The sequence below is a fragment of the Podarcis raffonei genome, chromosome 5 (assembly GCF_027172205.1).
Source record: "Podarcis raffonei isolate rPodRaf1 chromosome 5, rPodRaf1.pri, whole genome shotgun sequence".
In the NCBI taxonomy this organism is placed as follows: Eukaryota; Metazoa; Chordata; class Lepidosauria; order Squamata; family Lacertidae; genus Podarcis; species Podarcis raffonei.
Window position 1 is genome coordinate 27,942,094 of NC_070606.1, and position 26,367 is coordinate 27,968,460.

At 43.3% G+C, this 26,367-nt stretch overlaps 1 protein-coding gene and 1 pseudogene across 5 annotated transcripts in view; both read right to left on the minus strand.

The window, feature by feature from the left end:
* ANK3 (ankyrin 3) overlaps positions 1-26,367 on the minus strand; it is a 383,552-nt gene that overhangs the window by 225,039 nt on the left and 132,146 nt on the right. The gene's annotated exons all lie outside the window — the stretch shown is intronic.
* Positions 11,341-12,819, minus strand: LOC128414938 (heterochromatin protein 1-binding protein 3-like; annotated as a pseudogene).

The following is a 26,367-nucleotide window of genomic DNA, read 5'->3' on the forward strand; positions in this document are numbered from 1 at the left end:
CCCCCACTCCGGCACATGAGAAGAAACAGTACAAAATAAAAGAAACTACATGAACAGGCACACTCCATAGAGGCTACAGGATTCAGCTGATATTGGTGCAGAATTTGGATTGACCATGAACAGAATTTTATTTTTAGGTGAGTACAGAACAGGTGAAACTAAACAAAAACTAATGATACAACACAGAGATTATCATACCCACAACTCCATAATCACACCATCAGTTTTCTCAATGCTCTGGACCCCATGTGGAATAATTTTCCTGAGGCCAAGGAAGCTATTGAAAAACCAGAAGCAGTTTACAGAACAGCTAAGAACAAAATTATGTCATTCACTGTGAGAGGCAAGGCTCTGCAACAACACAACACACACACACACACAGAGGGAGAGAGAGAGCTTTTCTGTTAAGGTCTACTTAGTCTTTCCTTTCTCACTTTTTTTAGGGGTGGGTAGGGGAAATCATATGCTGCTACTGTCCTTCTGAAGCAACATACAGAAAAGTATTAACACAACACAGCAATCTACAGTAAGTCTCTCTTTAGAGGTGACTCAGAATGATTGGATGCTCAGTCACTGAGAGATTTGTTGCCGGAAAACCTCTGTGTGCTCAGTGTTGAACAAAGGCCAAGGTTTATTGCTTACCCTTTAGAAATGTCTTTCTTTCACTCCTTCTTTTTCTTTTTGGACAAGCTCTGTTTCTACCCAGCCCAACAGCTAACAGGGGAAAAACAACACCCAGATTTCAAATTAATGTTTTTTTATTGTTTAGTCATTTAGTCGTGTCCAACTCTTTGTGACCCCATGGACCAGAGCACGCCAGGCATTCCTGACTTCCACTGCCTCCCGCAGTTTGGTCAAACTCATGTTGGTAGCTTCGAGAACACTGTCCAACCATCTCATCCTCTGTCGTCCCCTTCTCCTTGTGGCCTCAATCTTTCTCAACATCAGGGTCTTTTCCAGGGAGTCTTCTCTTCTCATGTATTTAGTCCAAATAGAGAAAAAGTTAACATCATCTTGGCTACCAGTCTTAAGCAAGGTGAATTGCTTTGAGGTGAGGTGAGGAATTTTACTCCCTGTGTTATTCTAGCAGTTGTTTGTAAAGCCCCACCACCAAGACACCCTTTCTAAATTGATTTGCCTGCAGAGGAATCCCTGTGTGTGTTACAGGTGTATTGTCTAGGCCAGGGATGAAGAATATCCTGTCTGGAGGACAAATGCAGCCTTCTCAACCAACTCTTATCTGGTTCTGTTTCAGACCTGTTCTTAGCCCTTTTGCTCAGCAGGGATGTGGTCCTTAAACTTTGCTAATGCATCTCGCATGAATGGAGGGAGAGGAGAGAGAAGTGTGTGAGTCTGTGTAGAAATTAGCTGAACAAACACGAAATCTACAATCACTGCTCTGCCCACCCCTGGCATGTGCCCTCCACTGTTATGCCCCAAAGGGAATACAGCTGAAAAATGTCCCTCACTCCTAAAGGTGTGCTCTTGTGTCTGTAAGGCTTTGCCACTGCCCCACAGACTGTGATAATGAGCATTTCCTACATCCCCCTGCATACCACAAGGGATGCTTGCCAAGACATCATCTGCCAGGGTAGCTTGCCTCCCACTAGGCACCTCTTCCCAGGTTAGGCCTGGGTTTGCTAGGAACACAGCCAGTAGGACAGGAAACGAAGCGGGATGGTTAGGCCAGACACATTTATGTTCACCTGGAAAGTAATGAACACAGCCCTTTTCGGTGTATAAATATGTAAAGGTATTTCGATGATTCTGTATACAGCTTCAGTCCCCCTTGCATTCAATATCAGCTCCAGAATTCTCACTTCTGGATTTGACCCTGACAAAGCTCCAATTCCCTCTATATGGACAGATTACAAGCACATTCTCCATGAGGCAAGGTGAAAGTGTACAATGGTCAGCTGTTATGCACATTAACCTTATTGCCAACGTATACATATAAAAGGTTTGCTACCCTTTCTAGGTGCATCGGCACATTTGAGTTTTTAGGTGAGTCTTTTGATCATTGCCCCCATTGGCCACTTCTGTCCTTCAGCCCTATGTACTTTTCAAGGGAGAAAAAGGGAGCTACATCATGACTAAGGGGGCAATGGGAGGTGGGGAAGTCTCAGATATTTTGTGGGTGTCAAGAGAACTAGAGGAACCACTGCAACCCCAAGCACTATGTTGGTGACTCCAGTATGTATGTGGTGCATGAATTTATATGTTCCTGCACGCACACAAGGGTACTCAAAGTGGCTAACTATTAAACCACATATCATCAATATTCAAATATAAAACTGCAGAACATTTTGCTTTCCAAAGATGATTGTGGAACACAAACAGAAAATGAAATATTTCTGGATGCACTATCATCTTTCAAACGCATTTATAGATACCACTAAGCAGAAGTGACTATTCAATTTGATGGCGCACATTATTTTGACGTTTAATGGCACTGTGAGAGTTAAATGTCTGTTGCAATTTTCTTTAGTTTTCTCTTCTTTCTGCTGAATTACCCCAAATCTTGATATTTATTTAAAACTAGATTTGGCATATAAAATTCTCCCTTAATACAAGAATAAGCAGTTCTGTGGTACCACTTGGATAAAGGCAGAATTTTTGTCACACTCCAGCACTACCCAAAACCTATGTGTTTAAGGACAGCTCCTGTTGCTGGTTTTCTAAAAGTGGTTTGAGTTGGTGGATATATGGCAGGGATGTTGGGGAAGAACCTTTCTTTCCTTGCTCCAAAGCTCTCCTCTTTGCAACAGGCATGATGAGCAAAAGAGAGAAGAAGAGAGGGAAAAGGTTTGTCCTATGATAGATCACTGTGCCAACACATTCTCCTCCACCACCACCACCACAAGCAAAACTAAGCCATCTTCCTGTTTTAGCAAGCAGTGTGGGGAGCAGATGGTTCCTATGTTCTTCAAGGGGAGAAGAAACTTTGTGAACAAGGGGCAAGCACTGGGGGTCTTCACGCTTGATGTTTGGCAGTTTAGCCTCTGGTGACAAGGAGCTCCCGCCTGAGGCTGATACAATGCATTTTTGTGCATGAAATGCACCTGGAGACAGAGATGGCATTGCTTCTTTGACCCATTATGATGCAGAGCCATAGCTGGGTGATCTTGTGCCCCCGGCAGAACTGTCCAGATTGCGCCCCCTAGCCACTGATAAATTAGCTCTTCTTTCCGCCTCTCCTCCAACCCCCCCCCATTCAATTCACGCTCTATTTAAAACCTTTTCTTATGAGGCAATGATCAATATTTTTATTTATAGACATATTTATTAGCCAATTTTGTGCCACTCCTCCCATCTGTGCCCCTGAAGGGAGCCCACCTCACCACCCCCAAGCTACAGCCCTGTTATGATGGTGCATGTATCGGTCACTAGCATGCTTTCAAAAGAGGGAGCTTTGAATAGCCATGCACAACTTGTTACCCTACCAGGATGAACACAACCTATTAGTCATCCATTGTAATCTGACAGAAACTTGACAACCCCACCTTGTGTTTGCTGTCCCAGGCAGCAAAACCAGGTGTCTTACTGATCTGCTGCAGGGTCCCCTTACACGGCTGGTAGGCTGCATTTGGTTTGGAAAGTCACAGGTTATGCATGCCTGGTCAGGGTGTTGGGAAAGAAAGATCACATCCGGCAGAGACTTCAGAAATGGGAGATGACTTCGCCGAAATCTTTTTGCAATTTTAAATGGAGCATGTTGAGATTTATATGGGCATAATTCCCTCTCAAACATACAAGCCACACTGCAATATTCAGCATCTAGAGGTCAGGATGATGCTACTGGTATTTTAAAGAGTCTAAGCCTCATTATAATTTTAATTAGTTACAGAAGAAAACTGGGAGAGGGGAATGAATCCAGCTGTGCAAATAATCTTCATCTTTAAGGCAAACCATTTCCAATCCAATCCAGTTTCTGGCCGGAAACCCCAGTGCAGCTAAACTCCATAGTGAGGATGCTTCAAAAGATTCTGATGAAAAGAAGCCTCCCATCTCTCTCTTCCTGGAGGTGATTGCTGAGTATTTACATACAAATCAGATCTCAGAAGATGGAATCAGCACTGGGGCCCTGGTGCAATTGTGCGATATGTAATTCTGCTCTTAGCAACACTGCCAGTGCCTCTGGGAGCTTAAGCTCCCAGCCTGAGTGGCAGTCAAATGCAGAAAAAAGCAAAAAAGGAGGCAAATTGGCAGCGTTTTTTGTCTTTTATTGTAGCAACACTGCATGGTGAAATGTGTGTTTCAGTTACACCCAAACACTTCACCTGGAAGACAACTAAATTCTAGGCTATTTAATGCATAGAATAGCAAGAAGATACCTTTTTGTATCTGATCAAAATATTGGAAGCAAGTTTTTGATTTACACAGGGCACTTCTTGGGGAAAATTCCATAGATGTTGTATGTGTATGAGGCTAGAATCAAAGGTATGTGTGCATCACTGCCATAATTTATCAATTTATATAATGCTTACATGCCAAAATGGCATGTACAATTATAAAATCGACACAAAATTAAAGTTGGTAATGCAACGCTTCCATCGAAACAATAAAAATACCCTTAATTAAAATTTACCAAAAAAATCCCCCACAGGGCAATTAAAAAGCATAACAATTAAAACAGTTACAAGAAAAATTAAAACAATTAGATTAGGAAGTTCAAATTAAGGGGAATGCTTGACTAAACAGATGTGTTTTCAGTGGAATAACAATGCTGATGAAATGAAGGCTCTCGTATTTCAGCAAGGGGGAGATTTTCATATATGGGGTGGTGAGAGAAAAGGCCCTGCCAGAATCCACAGGATTTATCCAGTTACTTAGGATCACAGGAAGCTGCCTTGTGCAGAGTCAGACCATTGGTCAATCTAGCTCAGCACTGTCTACACCAGTGTTTCCCAAACTTGGGTCTCCAGTTGTTGTTTTTACTACAACTCCCATCACCCATAGCTAGCAAGACCAGTGGTCAGGGATGATGGGAATTGTAGTCCAAAAAAGATGAAGACCCAAGTTTGGGAGACACTGGTCTAAACTAACTGGTAGCAGCTCCTCAGGGTTCGTAGCAGCCCTACCTAGAGATGCTGGGGATTGAACCAGCGACCTTCGGCATGCAAAGCAGACACTCTGCCACTGAGCTATATAGCCTTTCCCCACTCTTGGGGTCTGGAAGGTATTTCTAACCTTCTTTCCAAGCAGTAGGCATGGCACAGAGTACACTTTAACTGAATCCTTAATGGCAAATGCACAACACAAATTTTGACCATTCATTTTGATTGCCTGTTAAAACGATCAGTCCCTATTCACCAACACCCTTTGGAGGAGGGCAAACTTTTAAGCACTTATTCTTTTACCAGGGTTGGTTGACTGCATGAAGGAATCCCTCATGATCAAGGCACCTGGTCCCAAAATGTACCATGCCACAGAGAAGATCTCAGCTGAGCTTTTTCTCTGGAGCCGTGTGTTTCAAGTTTGTCGACTGCATAAGTTAGTGCAGTGGGCAGAACCACACAGTGTGTAGTTCCACAGCATACCCTTCAACATTTCTCCAATGAAAATAGGAACGTCCTATTATTAATAATAATGATAATAATAATAATACCCCATCCATATGCCTGGGTTGCCCCAGCCAGCTTTCAACATACAAAAAATTATAATAAAATAGTAATCATTAAAATCTTCTCTATACAGGGCTGCCTTCAGATGTCTTCTAAAGGTTGTATAGTTACTTATCTCCGTGGCTCGGGGGTTGGATAACTCCATACCCTCCAACATTTCCCTGATGAAAATAGGGATGTCCTAAGGAAAAGCGGGACATTCTGGGATCAAATCAGAAATTGGGACGGCTTCTGTAAATCCAGGACTGCCCCTGGAAAATAGGGACACTTGGAGGGTCTGCCACAGAGGGGGTAAAACCAGCTGGGTTTTTTATGTGAGATTCAGCAGGGGAAAAAACAGTATGAAGGGAAATACAACTAAAGAACCCCTCCCCTCGGTGCCAGTCTTCCACTTCAAACTGTAGCCTCAGTGGCTGTATGGTGTAAAAAGAGCACAACCAAAGAACTGTTAAAATCACTGTGTACTGCCAGAGGTAACATAGTACAAAGCCGCCATATAAACACCAGTCAAAACACTGAGGGCTTCTGCAGACTGGTGAGGGTTTTCTTTCATTTCATTTTTTGAGGGTGCATTCTACAGCATGTCACCAACACAAGAACACAATACATTAGGACCTATATAATGGACCGTCCACAAACCACTCTACTTCATTTGTTCTGCGATGCTTCCCCATTACTATCACATTATTGCTACCTGGAGGGGCTTGCTTGCACAACTAGAACCAAGAGGGGGAAAAGTAATAAACCCAGAAGAGTTGCAATATAAAGTTGCAGGATTTCAGCAGGATCTTATGGAACATATACAAAGCCATATGTTCTCTCCAAACATCTGGAAGGGTCCTTACAGAACTGTAGACAGGGCTGTCTTAAGTATATCCAGCGCCGTGGTGCAAAAATCCCTCCGGCATCCCCCCCCTTCCCATTTCCCAGAGTTGCTGACCATTTTAGGGTGCTGCTGGCAGCTTTGCAGGGCTGGAGGAGGCGGGCAGCGGCTGGAGGGAGGTTCCTCCGGCAGGGAAGAGGTGGAGGCTCTGGGCGCGGCGCTGTTTCAGCGAGGCGGGTGAGGGCGAGGAGCTGATGCTGGGAGGTGCTGTGCTGCACCCAGCCTCTGCCTCTTCCTTGGCACCTGTGCCGCCGAGGCCACGGCAGGTGAAGGCTTCGGGCGCACACTGCTTCCGCGTGGCATGGCGGAGGCGGGCGAGGGCAGCAAGCTGATGCTGGGAGGTGCCACGTCCAGCCTCCGCCTCTTCCCTGGCGCCCTCCAGAACTTGGCGCCCTGGGGCTCCGTGCCACTTGCCTCTATGGGCAAGACGCCCCTGACTGTAGAAGTGGGAAGAGGGGTTTCCTTGGACGTTATGGGTTTGAAGTGTTGCTTTGGAGAAGAAGATAGATAAATGGCTCATTAAGGTCTGAGCACGATAATCCAGTATGATTGTGACTTAGAAAATAACCTTCTGAAATGCCAAGTAGTTGTGTATATTTGCTCTTTGCTTCAATATGCAGGAGACATTCGTTAGCAATTGTGAGTATCCTCTTACATGTAAGTAAACTAGTCAGTTGCTACTGTCTCATCAGTGTGAGGAGCAGCCTTGACGGCAAAGCAACCCCACTGCACAGAATTAAAAAAGAAAAAAGGAGCATTTTGAACAAGATGCCAAGCTATGTTTTCTTTCCTTCTCATCTCATCCAGCAGCTGAAGAGACACTTCTGAAATGATTCACTGAATTTCACACTCTGTATTCTCAAGAAAATTTGGAGCACTACCATCTTGTGGCCTTTCTGAGTAAGGCAATCAAGAGAATTTTTTTTAAAAGGTGCTTCTAAAACTTATGGTGGATGTCCATAGAGATTCCCTTTGTGGCAACATCCCTCTGGCAAATATAACACATATCCAAGCTCTAATGCAGTGCTGGGTACTCATTTTGGAATAAACCCAAGCCGGGGGCACAGGAAAGACTACTCCTGCTCTGTTCATAAAGCTTCTGAAGAAAGATGGACTGTGCCCATGTCTAAGAAATATAAAAATAAAATAAAATAATTGTCTTGGTACGAACTGCTTCCACACAACAGTCAGAGCCATCGTCAAATCGTTACATAGCCATAAAATTCTATAGCGCATTTTGTTATTTTAAATAATAATAATCATCATCTTGCAGGGCAAAATATGCAGAAACTGAGTTTTTTTCTGGCCTTCTTCCACTGAGTATTGCTGGCAATACTTTCTCCTCTGCGCCTCAAAACCTCCAGAGGTTCTGATCTGATTGGTCTATGTGACATGGAGCTGTATTATATCATCACAGTGGGGACTTGCCTGTTGAAAAGTGATTGATTGTTACCTATAAATACTGTCGGGCAGCACTGTGAGAGTCGTGAAATAAATTGCTTACCAGGCACATGCGAGGGACAACCTCCCAATGTGGTTAAGACTAGACAAAGAAAGCTAAACACAATTAAAAAAACAGACGTGTTGCATTAAATATGGATGTTGGCTTAGAAGCTCCTTCATGTGTAATACTGCAAAATCTTCATGCGGAACATAAAAGGAATCTCTAGAGCCCAAGTCTCTGTACTAAGCACCAACAAAAGTGGTTCTTAGCTAAAGACTGGATGCATGTGAAGCAGCATCTGGGACTATGGGCTGCTGTTATTAGTATTATTATGCTGTGTTAGTTTACAGGAATTTCCACAGTGTGGCAAGAATATCATACATCCCTTGACAAATGTTACTCCCTTCCCTCAGCCTGAAATAAATTGGAAACTCAACCAATTAACATATTTAGATGGAGTTTGGGAAGTGAGACGATATGGAGGTTTCAGTGGCATGCAGTGGGGAGAGATGCTCCTCTGTCTCCAGATGGAGGAAGTTCACGGGACAGAAATAAGAACATGGTACATCTTGAGGTCAGGCGGGGAATGATATATTCCTTACTATTTGACTATCGTGGATGAACACTTGCAGCAGTCATGACTCTTCTAACTGACTTAGGCTGCAATCCTAACCTCTGGCCAGCAGCATTGAGGCTTGATGAAGCAGTGTGACCAAGGTGGAATCTACACACATATAAAAAATGCTGTGAAAATGCTTTTGGAAAATACATTGAATTTTGCATAGCTCACTTTCGCCATCTAGTGCTGCATTTGTATATTGCACTTCGCAACACATTTAAAACGTTTTATTTGCAGCTGTATAGCTGAGTCCCATTGCAGCATCACATTGGCCAGGGCAGGGTTGGGGATGGAGCAGGGGGAGGGAGTTCCTTTGCCTCACCAGCTCTCAGGGGCCTGAGTTTCTGCTTCCAAAATGCCCTGTTTCATGGGGTGAGGGGTTCCACTGGCTTCTACCCACCCACTGTTTGGGCAGGTGCACTGGAGCACTCTTTCCCAGATGTGCTTCCAGCTGCCAGCTGAGACTGGTGGAGCTGGGCAGGTGAAGGAGCACTTCCGCTCCACCCAAGTCCCAACCAGCCTGATGGAGCGTTGATTTTGACTGCTCTGTTATTTGATAATTTATTATTGCCTGTGGCTAACAAAGCCAGTTTGAATAAGAACTTCTTGTTTTTATAATAGGAGCAAGCTCTCCTAGTATTTAGAACAAAAGCACGTCACTTGTTTATTTAAAACTGCTTCTCTCCAGGTGTATATCTTCCAAGGTTTTAGATGTATATTTCACTTCTTTTTGGTTGTTGTCATTGGCATCCATCTGTCTCAGGAGACAAGGGAAGTGTGCCTTCTGGGGTTAAGCCACTGGAGAGTTACAGCGCCTGCTGTGGCTGTAGAGGTTGATACAGGAAATATGTTTTATTGCAGGTGGGGCAGATGAAGACGTCTGGTTTTGCTTTAATGTTTGCAATATAATAGCATGTGTCTACAATACAACTAATTTACAATGGACTGTAATGACCTGCCTTAGTTTAACAAATCACATTTTTTTAATGCAAGGCAAATCATTGCAATCAATTCTGACTGATGCCCAGAGTGAATGAGATGTGTGCTAAGTTACTGGTGCTCTTTATTCTCTCATTTCTCTCGACAACATGGAAGGACAACTGGCCCAAATAGCTTAAGACTACCATGGTTCCTTTATTTTATTGTCCAGTATGCCTAAATGCAAACTATGAGATAAAAGGATTAATATAACCAATGCAGCAGGGAAATCAGGCAGGGTTTGCTGGCGTTATGGCAGTTTCATAGGTTGGGCAGCCATGCATGAGAACAGTAATAGCCGCTCTGTTCCTACTTCTCCCATTCTGTGTACCATGATTTAAGAGTGCCTATTATGAACAACATAAAAAGAGCTGAAATGGATCAGACTAACAGTCCGTGTAATACAGCAGGGGCTCTCCAATGCTCCTGGGGAGTTCCTAAGCAGGGCTTGAAAACCCAGTTATTCAGCGCATGCTTCCTCTGAACCAGGAAGTACCATTGCATCATCATGACCAATAGCCATTGATAGGCCTGTCCTCCATGCTTACTTTACCCCCTTGACCAGGGCTTTTTTCAGCCAGAACTCACCAGAACTCAGTTCCAGCACCTCTCATGTGGGCACCATTGCCATTACAAGAAAACAAGGGAGGCGTTCATGGTGAGTTCCGGCACCTCTTTTTCTAGAAAAATAGCACTGCCGTTGTCCATTACTGTGATTTTAAATAACCTCCAAGTGTCTTGGAAGAGTTTCATCCCTTCTGATTCTCCCTTCTGACACCCTTCTAACCAATCACCTCATATTTGATGACTTTCCTGTCTTGAAATTGACAGTTGTTGTTTTGGCTTCTGGGGTGACTTCCTATTTACTTAAACGTTGACCCTGATAGTGACCCAGTCCCTGGTTCTGAGAAGTTTGCAATACTTTTATCTCATACCAGAAGCTGACCACCATGCTGTGGGTGGTGGAACTCCTCTCTCTCTCTCTCTCTCTCTCTCTCTCTCTCTCTCACACACACACACACACACACACAGGCTGCATAAACCCTATCCATATTGCTCCTGCACACCTACCGATTGCCCTTTAATGTCTATTGGACTCACGCAGAATCATTTAAATGTACCAGTTAATCTGATTTCCATTCATGGCTCCACTAAATTCAGATGGTTGTTGCGGTACAACTTGCCAACACAGTGATCATGATTCATACAGTCTCCATGTCTGTCTTCAAGGACCCTGAGATGGAGACCACACATGCCCTGCTCTGACATCCAGCTAAGATAGCTGACTTTGACATGCAAAGAATGATGTTAGGAGCAAGCCGACTACCCCAAATCACCCTGTTGACATGCATAGGAGCCATTTAAATTTGGGGCAACTCAAAATTAACCTGAGAAAACTGCATACTTATGTTAGACTTAATTCAGGCACAACATTTTTCAAGGCAATCTATAATTCAGTAATGACACAGAAGTGCCTCAACTGCTTTTCAGAAATGAAAAGCGATAAGCACGGGAGTTGTTATTTACACTGGGCATATTTAATAAACTAAAACATTAAGCATCAGATTAAAGTGATGCATGTATCATTTACACCATGCTAAAAATCACTGCCCTCATTTATTAGAGCAACAAAATATAAGATTTTTCCTTTATTTACTAAATAAATTGCCTTTGGTTGATGTTGTGGCTAAATATACAGGCAGGCAGGCAGATATATCTGTAATCACACATTTCTTGCTTTCTAACTATGACATTCTTGCATGCCACCCCCAATATTTGAGCGGTGTGAGATTCCACGGGTTCCAGGTGCTCACCCCAGAGCCAGTGTTTCCTTTTGGGAATGAGGTACAGTGGGAACTGTGGTGCAGAGAATCTCTTTGCTCTGGATTGCCAACCCCCTCCCCAGAGGCAGTACTTGGACTCCCAGCTCAAGGAAATCCAAAAACTTTATTTAAGAAATCAGTGCATGCTCACAGCATTAGCTAAAAAACCAACAACCCCAGGATACAGGATTTGTACAGTAAGTCTACAACAGATGTCATGACTAGGTGATAACTAAGACGTCGTCCCAACAGTTGACACACCTCTCCCACTCTACTTTTAAAGGACAGATAATTCACACAGTTCTTATCCCAGGCAAGAAGCACAAACTGAGTCAGTCCCTCCAAGTCTCCATCCACCTCTGGCTCAGCTACCCCTGGCGCTAGGCTGCCCACTTCTTTGGCTCTCAAGGGGACCTTACTCTTCAGCTGGAAAGTTCCAGAAGCTCCTTTCCCTCTGCTCCAACCAACCCTTCTCTGCAGAGCGTTCTTCGGCAACTGGGGTCTGATGTCCACCTTCAGCTTTGGGTAATACTGGAAAAACCTGTTTCTTGATCAAGCTGGAGGATGTGTCCTTCAGCTCGTAGAGGTGGGTGAAGGTCAACAGGAGGATGTCTTTCAGCTTCGCCTGCTGCTCTGGGCTGGATGCTGAAGAAGAGCTCCGTTTCTGGTCCCTGGATTTGGGGGCCGTTTCCCCTCCATTCGGGGCCACCACAAAGCTTTGAGGGACTCCTTTTCCTTTCACCTGCTGAATGACCCCTCGCTCTAGCTCACTCTTAAGGGCCTTCTTGAGGAGGTAGTTCCTCCTCTCCAGCTCCAGTGAAGGGTACTTATAGATGATATACTTCCGGATGGCCACAACTAACTAAGCATGCATTGATCGCCTCAATCAAAATGGCATCCATCTTGGGATGAGAGGAAGCCGCCATATGCATCTCCTTCTGTGCTCTGGCTAGCTGGCTGGCAGAGAGGGTAGCCCAGGCAGGGATCTGGCTGCGACATCTGTCACCCCACTGATTGCCAGGGACCTTACTCTCCAGAGGTGGGGTAGGAACTGGCTCACATGGTTCTCCATCCCCTTCTGTGGTGTCTGGCAATAGTGGAACAAAGGCCACCCCAACTCTCTATTCATGCTCCCCTCGCCATCAGCCTCCGGATCCTCTTCCAGCAGATCTTATCAGCCCCACCCTAGTCAGCGCCATGGGACCCACAATACTCTACAGTCTACACAATACTTTGGTCGGCAGCCACCTGCTTCCAAACAATCAGCAGTTTTCCCTCCAACTCCAATGCAGTTTTCCTTTCCATTCCAGCAACCCCAGTTCCTCTTTGCACCAATTCCCACTTTTCATGACATGGGCTTGACACTGCATGAGGCTGTCATCAAAAATAGCACCCTGGTAGGGAATTTTCCCTTTCCATACCATGTAGCACCACTTACCCTGTGTCATAATATCATTCTGCTACCTTTGCTCCCATTGCGCATCACTGTCTAATGGGAGCAGCAAAACTGCACCACAGAAATGATGTCAAGAGATGGGGAAAGACGCATGGTAAGTTACAGAGGGGGAGAACGTGACACAGACCTGCCCAGTTTGAGCAGCGGCCCTGTGTTTCTTGCTGCCCAAACTCAAGACAGTTCCCCCCCCCACACACACACAAATGAGGCATTACAGTATGAATACTTCCCTCTTGGAAATACCCTGGCTAATTCATCCAAGAATTCAATTTGTCATTCTGGCACTTGCTCTATGCTGGTAGTTCATATCTGCAAGAAAGGGGGGGGGGGGGAAACCAACCCGAAAAACCCTTCAGGCATTTTTCACACATGAAGCTTAAAATGCACCTCTAAGCTTCTCACATACTGGCTTGTGTTATGCCTGAGTTGTTAATGTGGAATGGGAAATGGGTGAGAAGAAATTTAATGTACGTTGCAGCCAATGTAAATCTGCTGCTCACAATACGGACTGATTTCAGCTGTTTAAGCATCATGTGAGAAAATGCTTTAAGAACTCTTTCTCCGTTCTGTCATCCTGAACCGATGAGAGTCCCCGGTTAACACCAAATATGTTTATCACTGGTCTCTGTATTCGCACTTTACACTGCTACAGTGCCACTCTACTTCAGTTACTCCCATACAGGAGGTCATCCGGGGGTTTTATTCTGCAAAACCTCCCAGGCTCCCTCCCCATTTTTAACTACGGCTTCCACACATTGTGGCATCAAGACTTGGATTTTATGAACATGCTTCTTTACCACTTTAAAGCAGTAAGCAAAAAGTGACAAGCCGAGTTTCTTTTAATGTTTCCATGTATGGTTTTGTGTTTTTTGTGTGTGTTTTTTAAAAAATAAGTCTCCTCTCTGGGGGTTGGGGGGCACATAATTCAGCAAGAAGGGGGAAGACCACGACCACAACTCTCATTCATTTCCATTGGGAATTGAAAGCTTCCCACTGAAGAACTAAGTTCTACTCAAAGTAGAGCTGCTGGAATTAAGTAACCTAAGTTAGCCATGCCTGTAAATTTCAATGGGTCTATTCTGAGTAAAACCCACTGGATAAAACCCTTGGTGCGTAGGTGAGCCCCTCTGAGAACTGAATCCTATACATGAGTTTTCACAACCAAGAAAGCCCTTTCTCAAGTCACCACCCATCTAACCTCTGAGAGGAGGGCAACAGAGAAGAGCCTCCTTCACAAGCACCCTGTGAGGTGGGTTACTGTTAGGCTAAAATATAGTGATTAGCCCAGGATTGCACTGTGGCTGCGTGGAAATGTAAATATGGGTCTCCTCATTTCTTGTCAGACATGCTCAAACCACAATACCTCAAGAATCGCCTCTTCCTGTATGAACCGACCCAGACCCTATGGTCATCATCTGAGGCCCTTCTTACTCCTGAATGGATGCAGCTTCTTCTCACAATATGGAAGTACCGTATTTTTTGCTCTATAAGGCTCACTTTTTCACTCCTAAAAAGTAAGGGACAATGTGTGTGCATCTTATGGAGCAAATGCAGGCTGTGCAGCTATCCCAGAAGCCAGAACAGCAAGAGGGATTGCTGCTTTCACTGCGCAGCGACCCCTCTTGCTGTTCTGGCTTTTGAGATTCAGAATATTTTTTTTCTTGTTTTCCTCCTCCAAAAACTAGATGTGATGTATTTTTCTATAGGCAAAACATGACACTTCGACAAGCAATGAAACAGCTTTTAAATAACGCTATTGGTGTGAGTTGCAATTATATCACTGAATTGTGGGGCAATTCTGCAGTGACAGGGTAACATTACATTTTGAATGGTATCTATATTTTCATAGAATATCTCATATGAGTATGTGCTATAAACTGCAATCCTATTCACCCTCACCTGGGAATAAGACACATTTAACTCAATGGGACCTACTTCTGAGTAGACATGCACAGAATTAGCTGTTCTAAAAGCACAGAACCTTAAGGTTTTATTACAGAAAAAAATACTTTCCATACTACCAAGTAGGTTCATGCTTTGTTGGCATGCGTCTAAATAGCCACTAGGTGGCAAAATTGCCTTACTTCTCAAAATGGTTTTGTTTTAAGGTGTATTTAAACCGTAAACAGCAACTTACATCCAGGGCTTGAACTAACAGAGATTTTTTTGTAGGTCTTCCTGTCTGATTTCTTCATCTAAAGCTACAAAAACAGAGTTGTATTTTAAAAGCACTGAGATTGTATTTTAGCACTGGCTTTATACCAAAATGCTTGTTTAGTGAACAGCCACAGCTCACACATATACAACTATCAGCTTGTGTAAGACAGAAAACAAAATGAATCCACTATTTTACGCACAAAGTAAAATCACATGAAAAAGAAAGCAAGAAACCCAGTGAGACGCAAGCTATTACTGCAAAAGCAAGGGACAGGAAGAGATTTTTAAGAAGCATTGTGAAAATAAACAAAATGTATACATTATGGTCAAATGCATTAAAAGAAATATCCATATTATATCATCAACTACAACAAATTTGTGTTGTCTAATGCTATAAGTAAACACTTCCTTTTCCAAAAAGGTTATTGAAGCTCAAAAATGTGAGATTCAGCAGGAAAAGACTGACAAAAAAGAACTGCTTTGATATTTCAGTATTTTATGTTTCATTAATCATTTCAGTCCTGAAATTAAACTACCCTATAATAGAAACTAGTGTGATCCTTCTTGTCATCTAATAATCAAAGATCTGCACCCCATATCTGTCATTTGCAGATCTCCAACTATGTTTACGATTCATTTGAGCTGCTTTAGGAGTTTAGGGAACTATTCAGTAAACTATCCTCACTCAGCAAAGCACATGCTTTTAAAATCCTATCAAATTTAGAAAGGCAGATTTGCTATCAAACACAGCTTACAAGATGTGATTTCGAAACACTCTGCAGGGTTTCCAGATCAAATCTGTGTGGGTGAAATGAAGCAAAGGGGTTCTCGAAACCAAAAGCTTTGACAACAATGAGCAAAAGGGATTCAGTTCAATTAAGTGCTTCAGTGTCTGCTCGAGATCCCGATTAACAACTTTAGCTTCTTTCCATTAATGCTGGAGAGACGGCGAAGCATCAGACATACACACAGACAAAAAAAAAAAAGCAGCAGTACAAAAGGCATATAGGGAACTATTAACACACATGAAAGCAGCTGTGTACAAAATGGCTTCTATCATCAGCCTCTGCCTGGCAGCATCCTCAAGGGGTGGTTGCTGCTGGTTACATCCTCTCCTCTTGGACCAGTTATCTTCACAAAGAAAGCCACTAGAGAGACAACTAGATGCCTGGCACTAAGAGCCAAAATTGACAAGGGCTGGCTCAGTGCACTGCATCAAGCCTTTGGCACAACGGCTGTATTTGCAGCCTTTCTAAATGGATTAAATTTCCTTCCTTCCTCCACAAAGAAACGTAGCTGCACATAATTAGAGCTGTGTGGCTATTTTGTTAGTTTGAACCTAAGGCTTCTGAAAACATGATGGTTTTATTTGTTTTTTTGCTGGATCCTCATTCGGCTTTTCAAAAATTTCAGCACCCCTTTTGGAAGTGTTTTCACACTATTGCAATTACTTAATATGCAAGAACAAACAAACAAAAATTCACTTCCAAGAACCCTTCTCAAAATGCTTTTCTGCAAGCTTTGGTGTTGTACATTTTTGAGACGAGCATTTACTAAACATTCAAATGTTTCTCAAAACATTTGTTATCTGCATTTGACATCCAATCATCTATCAATCACTTCAGTAATTAGAAGCTGACCCTTGAGAGTACCTGATGACATGCTGTGGCCTTTAATGGTATTTAATATTCAACACTTGACAACTTGTAAGACTGCGTGTTGACCTTCGCCAAAATCAAAATATAGATGCCAATAAGCCTACACATTTTAACTGATGGTAGTGAGTGGGCGAGGCAAGAATCATATTCAAAGTCTGAATTCAGATTCAAAGAGCTATATTTGAAAATTGTATGGTAAGACGATGCCATGGACTGGCTGGATACAGAGGAGTGGTGGGAGGAACCAGCTGGGGAACTCTCAAGGGAACTCCCAGGAGAAGAAGGCTCAGAACCCAGGGACTGGGGACAGATAGACGATGATGCGTGATCAGAGGCAGCTGACTGGGAGGAGGAGGTGTCAGAAGCTGAAGAGGTAACAGGGCTTAGTTAGCAGGAAGAAGCTGTATTAGAGAATAGTCCAGACTCAGAAGCAGGGGAGGCAGGGGGCCAGGAAGCAGAGAAGAGGCAGGCTGCAAAAGAATCCAGGGAGTCTCCTCTCCTGCTGCAACCAGCTCCCCTCGTCTCCCAGAACCCACAGAGGTATGAAGAGGGTGGAGCAAACAGACAAGGCAGCCGAGTCTCATATTGTTTGGAGAGAAGGAGGTTTAGAGAACTGTGGGAAGGTGGAGACCTTCAGTCATCGCAACTGCCTCACTGGGGTAAGGTCTACTGGGAAGAGCTGCTGGGCTCGTTAGGCCTGAGCTGTTTTGTTTCTTTGATTAAAGAGTTAACTTCACTGCCAACCTTGTGACTTATTGCTGGCCTGCTCATGACACCCACCCTGATACACTGAATTTCAAATGCTTGTGAATTTTTAGTTGGATTCTAGTGCTACTTATGACTCCCCGCACCTCAGTATAGATACCGTACAGATCTTATTACCACTATTTGGTGCACAGTATTTGCCAATAGCATTTAGTTCACACTGCATGATGACAGGGTCCCACAAGGATTACCAGTGATGAGTGACGGCAACATTATTTAACAAGGTGCACTAAGCATCTCTCTCTCTCTCTCTCTCTCTCTCTCTCTCTCTCTCTCTCTCTGTGTGTGTGTGTGTTTAAAACAGTCTCAGAAGGCTTACATTTACTTACTTACATTTAATTTACATTTGGCATCAAAAGTTGTGTGCCAAATAATTATTCATCATTTGCATATTGCACACGGCGCTTTAAAGGCAACCCAAAGAGCTTTCAATCTAAATGCTGACGGTGGTGGAATCAAAGGAAAGAGGCAGAAGGGAAAGAAAATAGATAATGAAGGATGGCCGTGAGCAAATGCAATTTCTTGTGTGCAAGCTGAGCTACAGTTGTGGATGAGAACTATAGGGTTAAGTTGAAGGCTTGATGGGAAAAGGTTTTTAAGATCACGCATGTATTCTGACATTTGGGAACCTCTGTTACCACTCAGGCACCTCTCAGGCATGCAATATCTAAATCTTTCTCTAGGTATCTTAAGCAATTCAGTCAGACAAATTAAAGAGCTCTCCATAACCCTTAAGCTTGCTTCTGGTTAACTGGCAACCGTTCTTCTCACATCTGACAAAGACAAGCCTGTCTAATAGATATGCAGCAATGCATTCCTTGGGAAATCCCAACAAATCAATTCCTTTATGATTGGCAGCCAGCCTAAATTAAATGGTATGGTTGACTTCGGTTGGGCAGGGGTTGTTTATTTTGCCGTGTTTATTTTGCATATGCTTTCACTGTCCTAAAAGAATATTTACATTTTTTCACCATTTGTCATTTAACAATTTTTGTTTGAGGCGATTCTGACTACTTTGGTCATCATCCATATGCTCACAGGAGCAAATTCACACAGACTAAACTGAGAACCCATTTTTTGCACACCCGACACACCTCCATTGTCTCACCTGTCTGTACAGTACATGTAGCACCCATGTATTTTATATATGCATGATCCACTTCTCTCTCCCCCCCTTCACCCAAATACTTCTTCTCTTTCCCAACTGATTCAGGGTGAAGCTGCACTGCCACAAGCACAATGCAAGATTACTTATTCGTGGTGAACATACTTTCTATAAAGTTTTCAAAAAACAGGGGGCTAAATGTGATCAGCACAAATTAAATATCTAACACAGGGGATGGAATCTTTTTCAGCCATAGGACAACTGTGTGGAGAGAGAGCATGGTGTGTGAGGGTTATTGTTTTCGTTTGTAATAATAATAATAATAATAATAATAATAATAATAATAATAATTCATTATTTATACCCCGCCCATCTGGCTGGGTTTCCCCAGCCACTCTGGGCGGCTTCCAACTGAATATTAAAAACAATACAGCATTAGACATTAAAAACTTCCCTAAAGAGGGCTGCCTTCAGTTGTCTTTTAAAAGTAAAATAGTTGTTATTGTGGGATGTATTTTTGGGTTTTTATATTGTAAACCGCTCTGTGATCTTCAAATGAAGGATGGTATAGAAAATTTAATAACTACTACTACATCATATAAATGCCTAGAAGGGCCTATTGTCACCCATTTCCTAGAATCCTCTGATAACAGCTCCTCCCAGTGATAATGTGAAGTCAGTGTGCTTTGCCCAGGACCATTCTCAGCCCATAAATCCTCAGGACCTACAGTAAGCTGGGTGACTTATTTGGGTGATATATTTGAGGAGGAAGAGGGGGAAAATGTTCAGGTTCCAAACTACCCAAGGCTGCTTGCTATCTTACGGACAGCAGAGGTCATATATCAAGTCATTTAGTAGTGCCACAGAGCCAGAGTACTGTGCCTTTAAATTCTCTCAAACTTTGCTTAAGTAATGGTGCTTCGACAGTCTTTCTGCCTTGCTTGGGGATGTAGTAAGCATGGACCTTGTCTCACACTAGGAGCTCTCCCAGGTGCTGAAGAACAGAATTACTTACTACCTGGAGCCTGGTGCTGCTGCTAAATGACTCCCTCTGAAAGCCAGCCCCTGCCAGGCTTCAACTGCACTCTCCAGAACGTGAAAGTCAAAGTGTTCCATCCAGTGCTTTTCCCCCCTAGGGGGATGCAGGGGTACACATACCCCTAAACATTTTGTGAATCTTTGTACTTTTGTCCATTTATTGTATTTATTTCTCCCAATTTGAACTATAAAATGGTGATTTTATTGAGTCCAAATGAGAGTACTCCTAAACACTGTTTTTAGAAAGAAAGAAAAAGCACTGGTTCTATCTAAACAAACCATGTTGCTATTAAGAGGGCAGGATGAAGCAAACTTTGCTCTCACTCCCTGAAGCCATTCTCCTTTGAGCTTTAGAATGGATTAGGATGAAGTCACCCCAATAAATCCACAGTAAACCCTTTCTATATGCTCTCCCAGCACATAATATTAATAAAACAGTTTCCCCCTTGGTAATCCTTCTCATAGCTAGTTTTTGGAAAACACCTAAGGTTATTTTTCTCCCTCAAACAAAATTAAGCATTTAACCTGTACATCCTAATAGGAAATTAGGTGACAATAGCAAAAGGATTGTGCCCAAATGTCACATCTATCAATTTTATTAAACTATTTGTGTTGCCTGCACTCCCCCCTCTCCTCAGCAAAATTAATCAGTTCCGTCACTCTGTTGAGGTTTTTTTTCCCTTAAAGAAAAGGATGCCTGTGAATCACTGAAGACAGCAATAATACATTTAGACTTGAGAATCCTACGAAGATGTGAACACCTGGGTAACGATACATTTTTCATGCGTAGGTGGATTTTTCTGGAAAAGAATGACACCATCAATTACAGTATTTGGATTAACATTAAGATTCTCTTTCTTAGGTCTGACATCACGTCAGATTTATAAGAAAAAGAAATGCATGTGTCTGAAGTGGCTATTCTAATGCCTCTTCTTGGACACAAGCACAAGGGCTGTAGCTCGGGGGCAGAGCACAATCTCTACATACAGAATGTCCCAGATTCAATTCTCAGCACCTCCAGGTAGCACTGGGAATATTTCTTGTCTGAAACCTGGGGAAGCCAAGGCCAGTGAGCGCTGATAAACTAAACTAGGTGAGCAGATTCTCTGACAGTATAAGGAAGCTTCTTATGATCTTGCAAGCCCTTTCAGGTGCATGTATTTCAGAGTTTTTCTCTTTGTTTTGCCAAGCAACCCCTTTCAGATTTACAAGTCCATGCAAAGTCCTACACAGCTGGTAGTGGGAATGGTCCTCACAGCAAGATAAAATAAAACAAAAACAACCCTGGAAGGCACATTGCAATTAAGCTGGAACCAGCTCCTCTGACTTGCCTTTTATTTCTAGATTGCCAGTGCCTCTCCAATTTGTCTCCTTTCAATCTGATGCGTGGCACTTCTAAAGTCCCCAGCTGTGAGATCACTCCATTCAAGAATCCCTCTGGGGGGAAATCACATTCGAAGAACTGAGTGGCACATCCAGCAAAATCACATGGTAGGGCCTTTATTAGAATGCACCACTCCAGACTGCAGGTGAAGGTTGCATTGTGGTTGGTTTTTTTAATGCTCCCTGTTCTCCCATATGGTGTACATCAGAAAGCTTTTAAGCTTAGTCCTTTCCCGGGTATGCTAATTTTCCACATGCAAAGAGGCTTTTTAAAAAAATGCGCACAAGGGAGCAATACAAAAATGAGAGCCCTCACTTGCACTGCTATGATCTCAGAAAGACTGGCTTGCATTCCTCCCTACAAACATGAAGAGCAATGGTGAAAAACTAGTCACTGTTCACCTCCCGCTTCTGGATGTAAAAATCACCGCAAGTTTCTTAATTTCAGACATGGAAGCCCCTAGATAGAGTACATCAGAAAATGAGAAATGGGCTGAGGCTCTGTATCTCTCTTACAGCTGTGTAACAGCTGCAAAACACCTTGTCAAACCTCCTTGCAATATAGATGCGATGATAAGGAAGGTTTCACTTGCTGATCACTGCCTGTCAGGTAGCCGATAAAGGAACAGAGACGGTCTATAAAAAGGTGGAAATCTTCAGTACACGAGGCTTTAATATTTATATCTGTAAAATATTATACCTGTTCAGATATGCTGCATTTAAAAGCAAACAGATTTGTGGAAGCGAGGCAGTAGTCAGATGAGTAAAACAGAAAATGCCTGCAATGATGCTCCACTTTTGCCATGTTGTTGTTGTTGTTGTTTTTACTCTCACTGGGCTCAGAGAGTTGTCATGTGGCAGCAGAGAGAGAGAATCATCATTGTCATCTGCTATATGGTAAACCGCCCTGTGATCCTCAGATGAAGGGCAGTATAGAAATTTAAGTAAACAACAACAACAACAGAGCTCTAGAAACTGCACAAGCAGCTCCTGTTGGCTAGCTAGCCTTGACACAGTATCGGCCAACTGCTGGTCTTTTCCCTGAGGAAAAAGACCACAGAGCTCAGTGCCTGAGTATGTGCTTTATAAGCAAAGGTCCCAGGTTCAATCCTTGGGATCTCCAGGTAGGGTTGGGTAGTATCCCTACCAATTAGCATGGACAATACTGAGCTGGATGGGCCAATAGTCTGATTTGGTACAAGGCTGCTTCCTTTGTTCCTATGTTCCTTAGCAACATGATTTGTCAAGCGTGGGCTTGCCCGAAAATATATCTGACAATTGCGGCTCCCACAGAATCTCTGTCTAGCAAGTGTAGGCTCCCAAAGAATTCAATCTGACAATTATTTTAAAAGAAATTCAGTTTGCTAGACAGTCGTCATTGATGGTGTCATCGTCTGTGGTGCCACTCTTCTCACATTCACTCCTGCTATGAGACGAGGAGACAGAGATCTGCGAAACTGTAGCATGGTTTCTGCAGCAAATCAATCAAGCAGGTGCTAGAATACCTTCAGAATTAATTTTGGCGCAGATCCACTGACTTATTTAAAATATGTCTCTTTAGCAGCACAGAATCTACAACCGGAAAGCGGATGTAACCAATTCTGGCAGGTAACTCTATAGTCTTGAGAATTCAAATTGCATTGCATTTTTGGCATATATTTTTACTGTGTTTTGTGGTAATGGAGTTGTAGCTGTAGCACAGAGCTTGACAGCATAGAATTGTGATTTCCTGCACACACACCCAGCTGTTCATACCAACAGAGAAAATTTGCACTGTTAAAATAATCAGATTTATTTTTCCTTAAATCCACTAAACAATGGTTAGGATGTGTGAAACAGATGGCTACAGATAGTGTCCTCATTAGTATCAAGTGAATGCAGTACCAAACAGAGAGCAGTCCTAAAAGATTGTAGGGTCAGTCAATATCTCCATATCAAGTGATCATGTGAACCGACAAGCGAAATACTACTATTGCTCCCCATGTGTACCTGTGGTTCTGTGAACCTAGAGAAGAGGTAAGAGAAGAAAACTTCCAAGTGGTAAAGAAAAGTTTGTCACTAGAGAACCACATGCAGTTTCTTTTCTGTTACTCACTACAGCTTTCGGTTTGCAAGGCACAGCCACATTGGCCATGCAGACCTCTAATGCTAAACACTCCAGCAACATGTTAGAGTGCAAAAGTCCAATGCTGGGGAGGAAACCTAAGTAGATACCTACAGTGAACAGAAGAAGAGCCTTGCCCAAAGGTCTGTCTAGCACAGCATCCTCTTGGATAGGATGGCCACCAAATCAGGTGGTTTTAAAAGAGGATTAATTCATGGAGGGCAAGTCTTTCAATGGCTATGAGTCATGATGTCTGTATTGCCTCCAGTATTATAAGCATCATGACCCCATCAGGGAACATGAGTGGGAGAGATGCCCTGCGTGTAGACTTCCCATAGGTATCTTGTTGGCTAGTATGTGAACAGACTAGGTGGGTCTTCGGTCTGAACCAGCAAGGTTCTTGAATGTTTAGGGCAACACATTTCAATAGTTGCTGCAAAGAAACAATTTGATCCACAGAGGAAAATAGCCAGATCTATGAGAATATATTGCCTCAACAAGGCAAGATTTTGTATTTCCTATGTCCTAAACCTCACTTAGGAAAAAAAACAGAGCAGGATTTTCATTCGTTTCTTTATTTGGTTTGGTTTTGCTTACTGCTGCAGGTACATATGTATGAAGGCACAGCCTCCCTGTCACTACAATTCATGTCTGTCCTCCAGACACCCTTTCCCTTCCTTTTGCCCTTTTCTTCCACTGGATTTCCTCCTGGCTGATTTAATAGGCTACAGTTGCCCTACAGCCTTCCACACAGTGACATCATTGTAATGGCAGCAGTGCAGGCCATTTCCTTGTTACCTTTTGGTCAACATGCCTGCCATTTTTGTGTGTTGCCTAAGTGAGAATAACAAGCAGCAGCACCTTCTCCCCCCTCCCCAGCTCCCAAACAGTGGCATAGGGGAGTGGGATTCACATCCTCATTCTAAAAGTTGAAGGGGAAAAGATGCAGTAGAATGTAGCCCAGAAGTTCTATTATGACTGCCGGATTTGTTGGCATATGAATGGGAGCAGAACATGCAACATGAGTAAAAATGCCCTGAACCAAAGATTCACAAATGCAACCGAAATATGTCAGTGAAACTGGTAGGACATAATTAAGAAACGCTATGAACATTTAGTCATCTAACAATTTTAATGGAAAAGGATATACCATCCCAGTTTATATATTATTGTTTTTCGAAGATTAGCAGATTTTAAATGAGAGAGCAAATGAGACAGATTCAGCCATGAATATTCTTGATCATGTTGTTGTTGTTTAGTTGTTTAGTCGTGTCCGATTCTTCGTGACCCCATGGACCAGAGCACACCAGGCACTCCTGTCTTCCACTGCCTCCCGCAGTTTGGTCAGACTCATGTTTGTAGCTTCGAGAACACTGTCCAACCATCTCATCCTCTGTCGTCCCCTTCTCTCTTTCCCAACATCAGGGTCTTTTCCAGGGAGTCTTCTCTTCTCATGAGGTGGCCAAAGTATTTGAGCCTCAGCTTCAGGATCTGTCCTTCCAGTGAGCACTCAGGGCTGATTTCCTTAAGAATGGATACGTTTGATCTTCTTGCAGTCCATGGGACTCTCAAGAGTCTCCTCCAGCACCATAATTCAAAAACATCAATTCTTCGACGATCAGCCTTCTTTATGGTCCAGCTCTCACTTCCATACATCACTACTGGGGAAACCATGGCTTTAACTATATGGACCTTTGTTGGTAAGGTGATGTCTCTGCTTTTTAAGATGCTGTCTAGGTTTGCCATCGCCTTTCTCCCAAGGAGCAGGTGTCTTTTAATTTCGTGACTGCTGTCACAATAGGACACCTATTCTTGATCATACAGTATTGCTATTCACAGTTACCATCTGGGCCTTGCTTCTATTAAAACTAACATATACAACTACTTTTTGCTTGCCCATAAAAAAGCATTGAGAGTCAGTGACAGCTTTCTTTCTATGCAACAGCCAGTTTCCAATGCCCCATCACACTCTGGCAAGGACAACAAATGGAGCAAAGAATGGGGCTATTCTGGCACCATTAACCTGCTTGAGAAGACCTGCACTTAGTTGTGTGGGAAAGAGTAAATGAGCTGGCATTCATCCCTACGGGAAATGGTAAAATGCTGCACAAAGTTTGCAAGGAAGACAGTGCCTGCTTTTCACTTCTGCTGCTGGGTGCTCTGGCCTCAACTCCACTGGCAGCCCCATGGGGACACAAGATACACACCAGGGGTATTGTTAGTCCATTGGCCCAATGTTTCTCTGCTCCAAGTCCACCCGGCAGATGTAGGAGGTGTGAGGATGTGTGAGTGCCATCACCCCACACTTCAGCTATGTGGGAGGAAGGAAGAGTGGAAGTGGGAAGGGAGAAGGCTACAAAGGCACTGGGCCGCATCCTGTGAACTGGTTCCTCCACCCTGGTCCAAATGCCTCTTGGAAACTCCTTGTTCCCAGGGGCACTGTATGTGGGAAATGGCTGCCTCTCCAGGCAATTACAATGACCCAGGAACCCGAAACAGTAATTTCCCAATGGCATTTGAGGCTTTAAACTGTTGATTATGGGAGCAAGTTAGCAGCTCTGCCAATTAATTCTAGTGGGCAGGTGAGAGAATGAGTTTACCCAGATGGACGGCAGGGGCAGAACTGCTTACAAGGGGGATGCAAATGTTCCCAGGTGGTATCATGGCGTGCTTGGGCAGCAACAACATTGCCTTGGCTGTGAGGACGCCTTGCTGGTGAAGACTGAACATACACATTTGGTGTTGCTGGGTGAATGTTATCTGGAGGCATGCCATCACCCAGAGGGAGAATGAGGAAGACAAGTTCAAGATCTGCACTAAATGGCTGAGCAGCAACATCTACTTGCCCCGCAGCTACCCATCTCAGACCTGCACCACCTGTTCATATACCTGTTCAACTACCTTCTGAAAGGCTGAAGTGTCATAGTCTCCCTTTGCTCCAATGCTTGCCACTGGCCCTATGTTTCTCCCTCTCCTTACAAAAACTCACTTAGCGTCCTTGGTGAGAGGCTGTTAACTCAGAAGGAAGCTCCATTGAAGTGGTACTTTCCTCCACAATGGAAGGATCAGGGCATAGTACGGAAGCCTTTTCACCTTATTTCCATTTAAATCACCAGCTGAGACTTAACTAGCACCCAGTTTTTTCCATTCCAGTAATTATTTCTAAATTTGCATATATACACATCAATTAGAATGCACACGCTTTATGCAAATTTTTGTCCTATGGGTGTGCGCCTGAAATCTTTAAGAGCACACCTGCCAACATCCTGCAGTGTAAAGGTCCTTCTTCTAAGCATGCTTCTAAACTGTCGTTTTTCTAGTGTAATTAAT